The 15,510-nt window shown below is 52.3% G+C and overlaps 1 long non-coding RNA gene across 1 annotated transcript; it reads left to right on the plus strand.

Annotated features, from left to right (window-relative positions):
• Positions 1-6,614: 6,614 nt before the first annotated feature.
• On the plus strand, positions 6,615-7,732 carry LOC131403267 (uncharacterized). Its single transcript, XR_009219351.1, has 3 exons — positions 6,615-6,765; positions 7,132-7,235; positions 7,721-7,732. It is a non-coding gene; the product is annotated as an uncharacterized LOC131403267 (long non-coding RNA).
• The last annotated feature ends 7,778 nt before the right edge of the window (positions 7,733-15,510 follow it).

A 15,510-nucleotide genomic window follows, 5' to 3' on the forward strand; every position in this document is an offset into this window, starting at 1 on the left:
GCGGTTATTATCTATTATATATATCATGTATAATCTACTATAAACAGAACTGGTCATGTTCTGTTTGTTGGCCTGGGTGGTGTTAACACATGTGTACACTTTTTGATAACTTATCAATCTTTACACTTGGGTTTGTGCTCTATTCGGATTGTATGTCATATTTCAACAAATATGTTTACTAAAAAGAGAAAATGAAAGCACAACAACGAATGAAAAACACAACAGTTATCCAATTGAGAAGTGCCCAGAGGACTAACCAGAAAGTTTGGGGAAAAAAAACCGAAACAGAACTAACAAGTTAAAATGCAGAATTATTTAGAGTCGATACAAACCGGAAATTTACCTTATTGAAGGTGAAATTGTAGAGATATACACATGTGCATGTGAGTATTCTATCATGTATACATACATGTATGTGATATACATAGGTACATGCATTATATATATGTATGAGTGTTTGTGGACACACACGCACATATGCTTCTCTCTATATATAGAACTTATGGGGGTATATATATATGTGTGTGTGTGTGTATCTATACATATACATACGGCTGCTCTGGAGAGGGAGGGAGGGACAGATGTTTACTGACCACCTACAAGGTTTCTCAAACTTAATTTTTCCAACATTTGAAATGTCATTTTTTTAAACTTAATATAGTTTCAATAATACATTTGTATTTTAATGTGTTATACCAGTATAATCCCAGCATTTTTAATTTGTTCATTAATGGCAGAATTCTCCAGCTTGTATGCATTCTCTTGATGCTGTGATGTAATAGGTTGGGCGCTGGCAGCTTCCCTTTTGTATTCCAGAGGTTGTGTGAAACCTCAAGTTTGTGGTCTCTCTCTGGCCTGCGGATTTGGACCAAGTTTCTGCACGTGCTCACTAGCTGTCCTCCAAAATTCACTCTAACCACCACTGTTGGGAGCATACACAGGGAAGAAGCCCTAGGGTGGAGGCGTGTGTATGTGAGGCACGCAGAGCACTGGGGGTGCCTAAGGGCCAGCTGGGGAGATCCATGGGTGAGGCATACCCCACAAGTCATGGGAGACGTCTTGATGGAGTGCTCAGTGCAGTTACAGGATCCACATCCTTTAAAGCCCTTTAAGAGTACCTAGCTGCCAATGCCCCCAAACTCTTCAACCCATCCACACTCATATTTTTGTGCTCCAACAGAGGGCTGGAACTTCTCTTCTTGAAACCTGGACTTCCACAAAGGCCCTCTCCTCTGTGTGTCATGATCTAAGACAGTGTTTTCAGGGGTTTCCATGCAGCAGCTGAAAGGAGCTTGAGCTGGTTCACGGGCCACTGCAGGGTCCAGAGCTGGGACCGAGGTCTGTCTGCCTATTACCAGCTGCATGGCTGGGTGAGACTCCCTCTGGGTCCCTTGGCATATGGTGCTGGATCCCACTTCTCCCACAAAGGCACTTTTGTCTATGGATGGATGCCAAAGCATTGTTAGTGCAGGAGCAGAAAAACAGGAGGTGTCTTATTCCACCATGATGCTGATATCACTCTCCAATTTGATTCCAATTTGACTCAGTTTTCCAGGAGCCTGCTATTTGCCTACAATTCTCTACAACCTCAGACTCTCCAGACCCACTCTATGAAGGACATAGAAAGAATTTTCTCAGATCTACTTACAAGGGCCAGGCAAATAAAAGCCAACAAATTGGTTCTGGTCATTCTGCTGGGAACAGAGGGCAGTGGACGTCTCATACATTCTGGTTTGGAAGCAAGACTTCTTGTTCTCTGTGGATGAATAAACAACAAGAAAAGAGAGCCTGTGGTAGGTAAATACATGCTTGATTCATCTGAAAAGGTCATTTCCTCCCCTTCAACTTGAAGGTTAGTGTAGGGAGAGAGCACGGGTAGTTTCCACTGTTCACCTTCTCCCTTAATATTCAGAACAGAGAATCAGTTTTATTTTGGGTGGCAATTCAACAAACTGAAAGATAAAATTCCTAACCCTTCTTGCAGATAAGAGTGACCAGACCAAATTCAGGCCAATGATGTGTGACAAGAAGTATGGAGTGGGGGTTTGTGGAGGCTGCACAGATGGAACTGACATAGATGGGAGGTTCAGCATTAGACACATGTGACACCAATCCACAGGTGTTGTAGGTATTATCTCATATACACCTCACGATGTTCCTAGAAAGCTGTTTTTAGCACCATCCCCATTGTGCAGGTTAGGAGACTGGGGAGATCTTGAGAGGCACAGTGGCTTTTCCAGGACACAGAACTGGTAGGATAAAAGAGGTGTGACTTCAGCTCTGTCTCCTCAAAGCTGGCCACTGGTTCCACTCCCAAGGAGCTGTGGGGAGGGTGGTGATGGATATTTGTGTACAGTGATGGAGATGACATGGGCAAGGAGGGAGAGCAGCCAACACCCTAGCGGGGGCTTTGGGTGGGTCTGATTGAAGGAAGGGGCCAAGTAATAGAACCTTGAAGAAGTGACCTCACTTCCTTGGTGACAGCCCCCAACAGAACTTAGAACTCTGGTTACCACGCACCCACACTGTAACCACAGCCTCCTGTCCAGTTCATTTGAGTGGAGACACTCGACACAGCAGGATGTTCTCGTGTTGTCCCGTGACTTTCCGAGGCTCTGGCCCCCGGAAAGCCAAGAATGAGAGCATATTAAGTGGCTTTAGACATTGGCTCAGCCCTCACCTCGAATGTCTGTGGCCTTTTGGCAGGAGGAACCATCAGGTAACAGCGTAGCCCAGGGCAGGCCACTCTAAGTCAGGCCACAAGTGTGATCCCAAATGGACAGCCCCACACCCCTTGACCCTCATTGTGTGTGTGTGTGTTTGTGTGTGTATGTGTGTATGTGGGAGGTGGAGTTAGAGAAGGTAGTATGAGGAGGAACCACCCTGAGCAGGAGCAGGTAGCTAAATGGTGGAGATCTGGTTGTGTGTCATGTTCACACTGAAGATCTTGGCTGCAGGAGAGGATGGTGAGTGCTGGGGACCAAGCTCTTCTACCCACATGTGAATCCCAGGCCATCGAGGTGTTCACATTCCTTCCCTGATGGAGAATATGCAGATGCCCCTCTGTGTCTGAACTGTGGTGGGGTTTCCCTCTGTGGCGAAGTCCAGGCAGGCCCCTGATGCCTCCTGGCCTGACTTCTGGGCACTATCACTGCAGAGCTGCACCCAAGTGATGGTTGAGGAGCTGGTAGATGGTTTCCAGTTCGCCATCTCCCTGGAGAGGACACAGGTGCACCAGTCCCTCAATGAAGAGGGCTGGTCTGAGGTGAGTGTGGGGGCAGAGGGGTCTTCATACTCAGGACTCTGAGATGACCAAGGCACTACTAGAATGCAGACTCAAATCTGAGTCTCCCCTGGAACCCCCCAGGGTTTTCTCATTAGAGTGCTCCACAGTCCCACTCCCAAAGGAATCTGGACCTCCACTCCTTCCCACCAGCTACACAGGAGGGTAGAAAGTCACCTCAATCCTCCCGCTGGTTCACCATGATGTCATTGAGTGTATGTACCTTCTCTTCTCCCTCAGTGTGAGGATGAGTCCACTTTGAATTTCAATGAGGCCTGCAGGATGCGGGCCCTCCAGACAGGCATGATGGAGAAGCTGACAGAGTCCATTGCACCAGCTTTCCTGAGGAGGAACATCTCTAGCTTCACCACCTTCATGGACAACTACTCGGCCTTAGACACATCCCACCAAGTCAAGGACCAGCTGTTTACTAGGTGAGTGGCCACTCCCACCTCAGCACAGTGGTGACTCTGCCCCCTGCCAGCTATGTGTCCTGGGAGTGTCACCAAATCTCTCTGAGCCTCAGTTTCCTCCTAGAAAAGTAGGGTGGGAAAGGATAAATTTCACGGGGATCTTGTAGGAACTCATGGGATCAGCCATGGCGGGTGCTTACATGGTGCCTGGCTCTGCAGAGAGGGCTGTGGACGTGCTGTGGTTGTTCATGGTGTTTATTTCTCTCTTCCCCATCAGAAGTAGTCTGCCTCACCCATCTCTGAGATGCGGCCTTTCTGAATTTGGAAAAGCACATGGAAACCACCCTGTCAAGGAGTTGGAGATTCCATTCAGCTGGTCCTGGTCCTTTTCCTGGGTTAGCCAATCAAGGATCTCTGGGGCAGCAGAGAGGCCCTAGGCCCACTCAGGTGTCTGGGATGGTTCTGGGTGGACTACATTCATTCAACCATGTAGCTTAAGCACCTACTGCATGCAGGACATTTGGAGACAGTAAACTCAGTGAATGAAGGAGACACAATGCGTGGCCTCAATTTCCGTCTGAGAGTCAGACGTTGACATTAGACATCATTCGCAGGTCTTGTCATCCCCCGTCCATCCCAAGGGATGCCCTCAGAGCCTCCTTTACATCTGGAGGCATCTCCCCTTATTCCAGCCAGGAGGGCAGAGCACAGGACCACCTAAAAAAGTGAGTGGTCTTTGGGTCCAGAAGGACGGCCTCCTGTCTCTAAAGAACAAGCTGTGGGGGGAGAGATGGAGGCTGTGGCTGAGGGGAGCCTGTCAGAAGCCGCATCTCACGCATCTTTTGATTCCCATGGGAAGGCAGAGGCCCGGTGGCTTGCACTGCAGGAGGACAGGAGTCAAAGAGCTATGGATGGGTGCCAGGACCCCTGGGAACCAGAGGGGTGGCTGGGCTGAGTTCTCCCCTAGAAACTCATTCCCACCACAGACCCATTTTAATCTGCCTCCCCTTCTCCACATCTACCTCTTCTCACCACCGCCTCCAGGCCCAGAACAGGAGGTGTGTGAGCAACCTGCTCACAAATCTGTCTCAGTGCTCAATCCAGTTGCACAAGTGCAACTGGCTGTGTCCCAGACCTTCAGGAGAAGAGTGTCAGTGGGAAGAGAGTCACAACAGACTCTGTGTCAACATGCTGGATAAGCAGGCCTGCCACTGCCAGGATAGCCTCACAGGGGTCAGGGCTGCCATGTGGCTCTCACCTGGAAGGAGAGGGGCAGGCATAGGGCCCAGACCCAAGCCAGGGTGTCTTGGGTGAGAAGTGTGGAGGGAAAGGCCAGGCCTCTGACTCTGTTGCCCAATTGCCTCCCCCAGTGCCATCTCTTCTCTGGTGGGAACCTGCCTGGACCCAGGGCAGGATTTCTGGGAGCTCCTGCACTATCCCTGCTTCAGCATGAAGCTAGCCTCTCTGCATCTCAGCTTGCCTGGCTCGGGGCTGCAGGGCCACGCCTACCTTCTCCAGGTCCAGCTGGAGCATCCAAGGCCCATTGAGGAAGAGCTGGAAGGTGAGGTGACTGCAGTCTGGGATGACAATTTGCAGAGTGTTCGGAGGCTTGGTTCACTTCAAGGCAGTGGGGTCTTTCCTGGCTTTGACAGGCACAGGGGAAGTCAGCTACTTGAGTGACACTGTTTCTTTCTCCTGCTGTAGTACCATCTCCAGAGCTCCCTCCAGCTCCAGAGGCAGAGCAAGGGCCAGCTCCACGGCTAGATCCAGCTCCAGCTCTAGTTCCACCACCTGTGCTAGAGCTGGAGCCAGTGTCACCTCCATCAGTCCCTCCAGGGCCAGAGCCACCACCACCATCAGCTCCAGCCCCAGTGCCAGCTCCTGAGCTGGAGCCAGCTGGACCATTGGCTCCAGGGAGAATCCTCCCTCCACCTGGAGAGATAACAGCAGAGCCAGATCCAGCCCCAGAGCCCGCCTGCCCCTGGGACGTGACCACCAAGAACCTGCTGAGGAAGGAGAAGCCTGACTTCTTGGAGTTCCCTCCCCGGCTGGTGGCAGAGCAGTTGACACTGATGGATGTGGTGAGCAGCGGGGCTCTCAGGGCAGGTGGGGCCGGCCTTCCCTGTGCCATCAGCTGCCCCAGACCTGCCATTTCCTCATCCAGAATCCCATGATCTCGGTGCAACCTCTTGCTTCCCCACTTACCCTCATGTGACCTGAGCAGCCTTCTTAACTCCCAAGCCTTGGCTGTCCTCATGTGGACAGTAGGGATGGACTTTGAGAGCAGCTGCCATGCAGAGTGGCTGTGCAGGTGGATGAGGTGGAGCAGAGAGGAAGTTGGGCAGAGTCTGCGCTTTGGTGGCGGAGGGGAGCACACTGAAGTGCTGTCTCGTCCTTGGGTAGTTCACTCATTTGCCCAGGAGGCCTCAACAGCCTCAACGCTAATTAGGCACTTAATGTGTACATGACTACAAGGCAGACAAACAAAGCCCGTGGTTGTTGCTGCCTTGGGGGAATGTGCATCTGAAAGAGGAGTCAGACCCCAGGATGGTCAGAATGGGTGGAAGATGCCCCTAGAGATGGTCAGGAAGGAGCTGAGTTCTGGTGCTTGGAGGAAGTGAGACTGGGCGGCGAGCAAATGCCACTTCCCTGTGCCACAGTATCGGTTCCTGGGTCATCCTGTGCTGGGTGCCCTCAGGGGACACAGGCAACACCCAGGGACTCCCACAAGCCTCAGGCCGCATTCTCAGCTTCCTGAGCTCCAGCTCTCACCACTGACCTGGCCTGGGACTGGGGCTGCAGATGCTGAGCTGGGCTGTGGCAGGGCTGGGTGACACTCCCTGTCCTCCCCAGGAGCTCTTCAAGACAGTGAGGCCCCAGGACTTCCTTGACTCCATCTGGTCCCAGTGTGACAACAGGGGCAATGAGCACCTGGCACCCAGCATCCATGCCACCACGACGCACTTTAACAGAGTGGTCGAATGTGTCATCACCACCTGCATTGGGGACCCGAGCATGATGGCCCAGGACAGGGCCAGGGTGGTGGAGCTCTGGATCCAGGTGGCCAAGGTAAGATGTGGGAGGCCCTGGAAGCCCCTCTCTGGAGTCGGGGGAACTGCCCCTTCTCCTTTCTCAGCTCTCATGTTTGAAGTCCGTGGTCTGAGCTTTTGCACAATCCTCAGGACCCTCCTGCCAGGCCTCGATGACCTGACTCCTGGTCCCTGTGCTGGGAAGCTCATCCCTTCCTGGGTTCCTTCCTTGGCTTGAGCTGAAATCCTCCTCCCTGGAAGTATTCCTCATCAGGTTCCAGCTGTGCATTTCCCGGGTCCCTGAGCTGCTGTCTCATCCACGATAGGAGACGTCAATGAGGCGACAGAAGCCAGAGGAAGCAGGGCTCCAGCTCCTCCTCACAGCTCATTCTCTTTCCTTCCTCAGGAATGCCAGGGCCTGAGGAACCTTTCCTCTCTCCATGCGATCCTCTGGGCTCTGCAGGGCCCCTCCATTCAACGTTTAAAAGAGACGTGGAGACAGGTGTCCAGGTGGGTAGGCCTCTCTCCATGCGAGCACCACCTGGGTGGACCAGACACCCCCCACAGGGCTGGCATTGCCCTTCAATCAGTTGGGACCTCCTGGGAGACAGCAAACCCTGGGGATAGGGTCTGACCTGGTTGGCAGGCTGGAAGTCTTTCTGAAAACTTAGGCCAGTGGTTCTGCTTCAGGAATCAGTTTCCCTAAGTGACAGATCATGGCTTGAACCAAATTGAAGATTTTCAAGTGTTTGCAGCAACAGAACTCTCTGTCCACATGAAATTAAGACTGTTTAAAACACATCTGCTGAGAAAATAAGAGAATGGAGGCCCCAGGTGACAATAGGAGAGCCCCCTCCCCAGTCCCAGACACCTCAGGGCTCAGAGGACACAGTGAAAATGCTCACCCAGGCTGTCTGGATCTTCTGGGTTTTCAAACAAAAGGAGTTTACCCTCAAACCACTCCACAGTGATTCTTTCCTTTTTTCCCTCCTCAGGAAGAACTGTCAAATGCTTAAAAACGTCCTCCAAACATGCCACCGGGAGAGCAGGAAGCTTCTCAAGGAGGTGAGTGGAGGCTGGAGAACTGGAAGGACGGGAGGTGAGGTGGGGAGGGACCAGGCAGGATGTGCTTTGGTAAGTTTTTCACTTAAGGTTCCCCGAGAAATAACGGTCTGCCTTGTCCAGCTGGACAGGAAGCGGGGGGTGTGAGCTGCAGGGGCAGGTGGGGACTGTTTGGGGCAGGAGGCCTTGGTCACGGGATACAGTGGTGTCGCCTGGACTGTTCCAAGAGGTGAGGTGCTGGCAGAATGAGCAGGTGTCTGGCTTCCATGCGGACCCATCAGCTGGCCCTCATCATCCTCCAGGCTGGCGGGTGGATGGAGTGGGTGGGGGTTCCTTTCTTCCTAAAGCAGCCCAGTCTGTCCTCAGGAAGCCAGGCCCCTGCTCCTCCTTCTGTCTTCACTGCACCTCACAGGGGAGGACATTCTGCCTGTCCCAGGGATGGGCACTGTGAGGTCACACAGGCCTTGTGGACACAGGGGCTGCACAGCCTTGGGCCAAATGGTGGATCTGGGACAGAACTGTGTGCTCTCTGGGACTGTGCACTCTAGCCCCATAGTGGTCACTGCTGACAAACCAGTGAGTCTCCCCCAGTGCCTTGTCGACAAGGATACGCCCCAGATGGCAATGAGAATTATCGAGGAACCTACAGATTCTTAATGGACCTTCCTGACAGATACTTAATGGCCTCCATCGAGGCCCTGGCAGGAGGGGCCTAAGGATTGTGCAAAGGCTCAGACCACAGACTTCAAACATGAGACCTGAGAAAAGAGAAGGGACATTAGAAGTTTCCAAGTGAAAAAGGATGCAAATGTCACCATTACACAGTGCCGTGGTCAACTCCTACACTGTCACTCAGATGTGGCACACGGGGGTTCCCTTCCTGAGTGAGTGAAGGAGGAGTTCTGTACAGGGACAATCCTGAGGGCATCCTAGGGAGCTGAGGACTTTGGCATGGCCTCAGGTCCAGCCTGGTGTCAGAGAATCCCAGGGGGCTGGAAAACACAGCAGCCACTTGCATGGGACCCCAAGACACCTTGTGCCTCTCCATCCATGGCTCAGGTTGACCGAGGGCCTCAACACACCCCGAGAGTCCAGAGGACAGGACATTGGTCCGAGGTGTGTCTGGAGGAGGAGTGAAGGCCAGGGGCCAGGGCCTCTGGCTGGGAGGGGGAGCGGTCTCCTCTGTGGGCCCCTGAGCCAGTCACTGCCCCTCTGTGGGCCTCAGTCTCCTCATCTGGGAAATGGAGGGAGATGATCTGTGGAGCAGGCCTCACAGGGTTGATGAGGTACAAGGGGGAGAGGAATGTGCAGGAGCTTTGTGCTCCTCCTCCTCGAGGGGGGAGGGGACAGCACTGGTGACAGTCAGATGATACTGAGTCCTCAGGGGACCCTGGGATGCATGGGGAGTCCTCCTCACACTTTCCTGATGAGGAGAGAGGCTTAGGGGCCTGGGCAGGCCTGAGGGCACAGAGAAGGGAGTGTTGGAGCTGGGAGCGATCTAGAATCAGGGCACCCTGGAATGGGAGCAGCCATAGACACCAGATGGCCAGGGTCCAAGTTCAGGGGCCTGGGAGACATGGGGAAGGGAACATGGCCTCCCTGAGCCTGTCCTTGACCCTGCAGGAGGTGTCATCTGTGAGGACCACCCTGCAGATGGACCCCCAGGAAGCCCAGGAGAGACAGCAGCAGGTGAGGTGGCCTGAGGGGGAGGGTCTAGGTGTCAGAGGAGGGGTCACTCACCTCATGGCTGGAGGCCTCCCTAAGAGATGGGTCCCTCCTCCTCCAGCCCAGCTCCAGGAGCCCAAGAGCCTGAAAGGCCTGCCCTGGAAGTGACCAGGAGGAGGCCTGGAAGGGCTGGGCCCAGGATGGGTTAGGGAGGGGAGGGGCAGGGACCACATACCCTGGGATTTGCCAAAAGCCGCCCCTGGGAGGTGACTGGGGAAGTTGGGTGGTCCTGGAGGGGGCAACTGGGGGGAGGCCGCTGAGGGTCCTAGGCTGTTCTCTGTGGGAGTCTGTGGTGGGCAGGAGGCTGGGGTGAAGGGATTTGGGGGAGGGTCCATGGGGGCACCTGAGAGGTGAGACTCATCTCACCACTCCCACCCTGATTTCACAGGGTGTCGTCCCCTTCCTGGGCACGTTCCTCTATCACCTGAAGCTGCTGGACATTGGGATGGAGGATGATCTGGAAGTGAGTGAGCCTGGAGGTGAGGCCAGAGAGCAGGATCCTGAGGTTTGAGAGGCGAGAGCCCTGCACTGGGACCTGAGCTCTCAGTACCTGGCAAACCTCCTCTCATGAGAGCCCCATGGCCACCCCTGGGAGTTGGGGAGTCAGGCCCATCTTAGCAATGTGTGAATAGACGCTCCGCATAAGCCCCCCACCAGTCTACCTGGGCTGGTGAAGCTCATAGCTGCCTGCCTGCAGAGCTGCAGGAGGCTGTGTCTGAGATGGATTCAGCCTCCCCCTCGGGCCCTGCCCCTGGGGGAGTGCCATCAGCCCCTGCAAGTGAGGAAGCACTTCTGTGTTCCAGCTGTCCCTTGCTCCCTGAGGCCTCAGTCTCCCCGTCTGTCATCAGAGAGGGTGTGCTACAGAAGGTCTCTGGCCTCAGCTCCCCTGTCCCTCCTGCTCTGGAGCCCAGAGCCTGGCCCAGTGTCAAGTTCTCTTTGTGGAAGGTCTGCCCTCTGCTGGGCCCTGACATTCCTGCAGCCTGAGAAGGGGTGTGATGGGGGTTGGTTCTGGGCTTAGGAGGCTGTTTCTGATGGACATTGGCTGTCTCCCTTCCAGGGAAATCGGGTCAACTTTCAGAAATGGTGTGACGTGAGCAGCTATGGGGAGGGTGGGGATGTGGAAATCAGAGACCTCGCCTGGCAAGACTTTCTCTGTCCTCATCCCTTGGGTCTTACATTTATCGGGAGAGTCAGATCCACAAAGCTGGGCATCCCATCACGTTGGCGGGTGCGGGAGGGGCTGGCATCAAGGACACCTTCCTGGATGAGGAACTAATTCAAGCCAACTGTGAGGACAGGCAAGTCCTGAATGGAGAGGGAAGGAAGGAGGGGTCCCGAGTGAGCACAGACCCCAGACCAGATCCTCACTCTGCACAAGTCCCTCGCAGCGTTCCCCACCCAAGCCCTGTCTGCATCCTGTCCTTCCTCCCAGAAATACAAACTCATCAGGAGGATCCAGCTGCTCCAGCAGCCTGCAAATGGATATGACCTGGAGCCCGACGAGCGATTTGGGGCCTGGTTCCAGGCCATGGAGCCCATCAGTGTCCATGAGAGGTGAGGGGGACAGGAGTTGGGTGAGGGCAGGCCAGACTCTCTCTGATGGCCAGCTCCAGAGCCTGTGGCCTGGATCGCTGATCAGTCTCAGAACTCGTAGCGTGGTGACCTATGGGGCACTGGGACTCAGCTGCTGGCAGGCTCTGGGAGGGGCACCTGAGGTGTGGCTCCTGGTAGCTCACAGGTCCACTCTGTCCTGTAGCTACTGGGTCTCCTGCCAGCTGGAGCCCGCACACCAGAAGGCGAGCAAAATGCGGCTCTTCAGGAGAACGAGGAACCGGACATCCTCCAGTTCAGGGCCAAGTGAGTGTTGGGACCAGAAGCAACTGAATCCAGGGGCTCAGTACATCTTCGGGCTAAGCATGGGCCTCGATCCCAGCTCCACTGCTGAGCAGGCCTGGGACAGGCCGCTCCCCTCTCCTCTCTGGGATTCAGTTGCATCCTCTGAAATGGGTGATGCTAAATGATGCCTCCTGCATCAGGGACAAACGAGGTGCTGTTGATGGACTGAGCACTCGGTACAGGGTTTGGATCAGAGTGCAGGGGAACAGGGAGTTGTGCCATGAATCTCAGGAAGGATCCCCAAAATAGTCTGTTTCTTCTCTTCAGCCACCATGCCCTTGGTGATGAGCCGTCACACTCTGGAGACCACAAGTGCAGCTCCTCCTGACCAGCAGGGCCACTGGGACCCTCGGGGTGCACCGGGCCAGCTCTTCCCACCCTGAGTGAACAAGGACATCCTAAGACTTTCCCTGGTTTCCCCTAAATCCCAAGAGGGAGGGCACCACCCCCTCCCTCTCCCTGACATCACGACGCCAGCCACTGTTAACCCATTGGGGAGGAGTGATATTATTTCTTTAATAGTAAATGGTAGATTTGACTCTTACATTATATCCTGTTTCTTTCACAGCCTGGGTGTTGTGGTGTGGTTCTTTCACTTCTTATGCTCATGTAAATGAGACACAGAATCTCACTTTCCTCCTTGAATGAAGATCTTGTGTATGGTCACAGCTTATTGTATGTGGGAGAAGGGAGGAGGGCCAGCCTCCTCCCTGGCTACTGAATGAAACCCTTAAGTCCCCCTTCCTCAGAGGACAGGTGCATTTCAGTGTGGTTCACCTGGGCCAGGAGCAGAGACAGCCCCTCAGATCTCCCTGGATCTAGAGGTTGGAGGAACTTTCCCAGGCAGAGCAACAACCACTGAAATGTGGGTGTCTTTCAAATAGTACTTACCAGGACCATGTCCTTCCCTAGGACAGCGGCTGTCTTTCTACAGCTTTCCAGGAAGAAGGAATGTTTTTTGCTTCTCTTGTTGATGTTTCTTTGATCAGATATTGGAAATTGCCGTTTTCTAACCAGTCTCTGGATTTGCATCAACACTGAATGAGGAAAAATGTAAAAAGATAAAAGTTTGCATGTGGAAGAGACTAGGCCAAAGGAACACCATGTGCAGATGGACTAAGGGCCGACAGGACATCCCCATCAGGCCGCCTCTAGTCCTCCCTGTTCACCCTTCGCCTAGACTGGAAACCTGGGATCCTGGCCCACGCCCTAGGAACTCCTTTTCCCGCTTGTTTCATATCCAGAGGGAAAGATTCATGATGCAGCTTTTAAAGCTACAACAGGACTTTGTTCCGTAAACCTCACTGCTCCCTGTGAACTAGGATTTCCAGCATCCCCGCACTTCCTTGTATGATTCTTTTTGGGCAGAAATTCCCTAGAAGGCCCCCAGCCTCTCTGTCAGGTACATCGTGGCCATTCCTCCCTGGCTGGGCCTGATGGATCAGGGGTGAGCTCTGGTTTGCCAGGACAATAGACCTTAATCCTGTCCACTGAATGACCCACACCGTCCCTTGCTGCCCTGGGTGACATCTGGGCCCATGTGGTTCTGAGGTCCATGGTCTTAGACAATCACTCGTTTACATACTCAGTCGTGTTGTTACTGACTTGTCCCAAAGTGGCAACTGGGCCGGTGCGAATAGAGCACTTAGTCCCTGGGACTGCTGTGTTCTTTTCCCCAGTCTGTGCTGAGGATATGTGGATTTGTGTTACAGGGATGTGAAACTTTCCTGTTGGGAGTTTTGAAAGATGAGGCAGGAGAGGGGCAGGTATAGAAGTGGGTCCAGAAGGGGAATGCCACCAATCTCAGACACCACAGACACAACAGACACAACCTTACCAATTAAAATACTGAAATGCTCCCCACGTGGGTGGTGAACAGACACAGCTCAGAGCTCATGCTGAGAATCCACCCAATAACGTGGAGCTAAAGTCTTAGCACCTGGCATTTTGAACATCATGCCCTGGAAATACCCTGTAAGACAAGGGCCATTGTCTTGAATTCCTTGGTACTTCTTCCCCCTCCTTTCTGAAGGCTGCAAGTGTCACCCACGGATGCCTTTTCAGTTCAGCCTGAAGCAGAGTAGAAATCCTGTTTCCCACAGCCCAGGTCCTTCCTTTCAGGACACTGCCATCCAGGAAAGAAAGAGTTCACGCATCGGTGTAGACACACAAACACACACACTCATATCCCACCCAAATCCCAAGATGCATGAACTACTAAGAGATTAAAAGTGACTTCAGAAACAGATCAACCAATTGCAAAAGAAGGGTTTCATGACGATCCAGACTCAAATAAAATGTAAAACCAGGAAATAACCTTGACAAAACTGGGAGACTTGGGATACTGACTGGACAGTTGATTATCCGAATGACATTTTTATTTTTGTGTGTGATAATATTATTGTGTTTGTGTTCCAAAATCCCTCATCTGTAAGAGAAACGGAAATATTTACAGCTGAAATGATGTGCTCTCAGCCATCTCTTCTGGTTAATTCTTGGGGACTTGGTGTGAGGATAAACAAAGCCAGATGGTATACGAGTTGACAATCTTTGAAGCAAGTAACAGATTCACAGAGATTGATTTTTCTCTTCCGAGATTTAGAGATTTTTGAAAACCTTCAGAACACAATTTTGATAAATGTAGTATAGTTGTTTTTCATATTACAACGTTACAAATTAAAACCTCACAAATATAAAGGAATGCTTCTCCTTCCTGACCTAAGGAAGCTCTCTCTCAGTCTGGCTTCTGTGAATGACCTGATGATCCCACCAGTTATTCACTTATCACGTGTTTGTGGAGTAATTCCTTTGTGCTCTGTGCTGTGTGCAAGGCGAACACATTTCCACGACTCTGGATCTAGTGTGGGAAGGAAGGCAATGAGCCTGCTGCAAGCTTCTCTTAAGTGGAGAATAATGCCCCCGGGGGTATGCTCATTTTTAATATTCCAAAATCAAAGCTGCACAAGTTTGCCAGGTAACAGATAAGAGATACTTAATTCATGATATTGAAATCACCTATGTCTGAATTACCATGTGACCATGAAGAGAAGATTGATGGATTTTATGTTATAATTAGATGCACAATCATAGTGCTGGCCCCTGGCCAGGTGGTTAAGTTTGACATGTTCTGCTTTGGTGGCCCAGGTTCAGTTACCAGGCACGGACCTACAATACTCATTAGCAGCCATGCCGTGACGGTGACCCACACACAAAGTAGAGGAAGATTGGCAACAGATGTTAGCTCACGGTGAATCTTCCTCAGCAAAAAAAAAAAAAAAGCAAAATCACAATAAAATTTATGGAATCGGATTTAATATAAATTAACAGACAAATCTTGTTCAAGTAGGTATCATGTCTTCATTGAGTGTAAGTTCTAGAAAATACAAATGTAACTTCAAAACACTAATTCCTCAGCTTCAATTCTCCTATCAATTTTAATATAAAAAGGAGAAAACTCATGGTAAATAATAATTGAGGTTTACCATGAAAGGTCAAGATCATGATGGCCGTTACAAAGAGATGCTGTGAGAGTCAAGCCTGTCTCATGGGGAATTTCTCATCGGCACCACTCTCCTTTTCTTTAGAACTGATGTTGCTTTCCTCACTATGTTTTCAGGATGCCTTTCTTGGCTCCTTGCTCTCTCTGCCTCCCCGGCAATCTCGTCTGTCCTCGAGGTCACCGTCAGTCTGTCCCATGCTTTTCTTCACTTTCTGTGTCTGTCCACTGATATCTCTAGAAGATGCCTGTTGCCTGCAGAGGGGCTGTGAGCGACCCAGACCCATCCCTGGACTCATCTCTGCCCAATATGGACAGTGGCCCGGGTGGGCTCAGGGCTGGTGTGCAGATCCCTCGGCCCCAGCATGGTCCAGAGATTCACATGGGCCAGTCTGTGCGACCGTTTAGAAGGTATTTGCGACTCCAAAGAACGTAAGAGTTCTCCTTCACTGCTGCAGGCCTGGAGTCCCTGCAGTCTACTGTATCCACAGACTTTCTGCGGCTTCTTCAAGGTCTCCTCCCACTGACTGCATCTGACCTCACCGCCAGGATGGGCAGTTAGTCCAGTAACTGGCCTCTGGAATATACAGCTGCTTAGGCTTCAGG

Source organism: Diceros bicornis, unplaced genomic scaffold (assembly GCF_020826845.1).
Source record: "Diceros bicornis minor isolate mBicDic1 unplaced genomic scaffold, mDicBic1.mat.cur scaffold_61_ctg1, whole genome shotgun sequence".
Taxonomy (NCBI): Eukaryota; Metazoa; Chordata; class Mammalia; order Perissodactyla; family Rhinocerotidae; genus Diceros; species Diceros bicornis.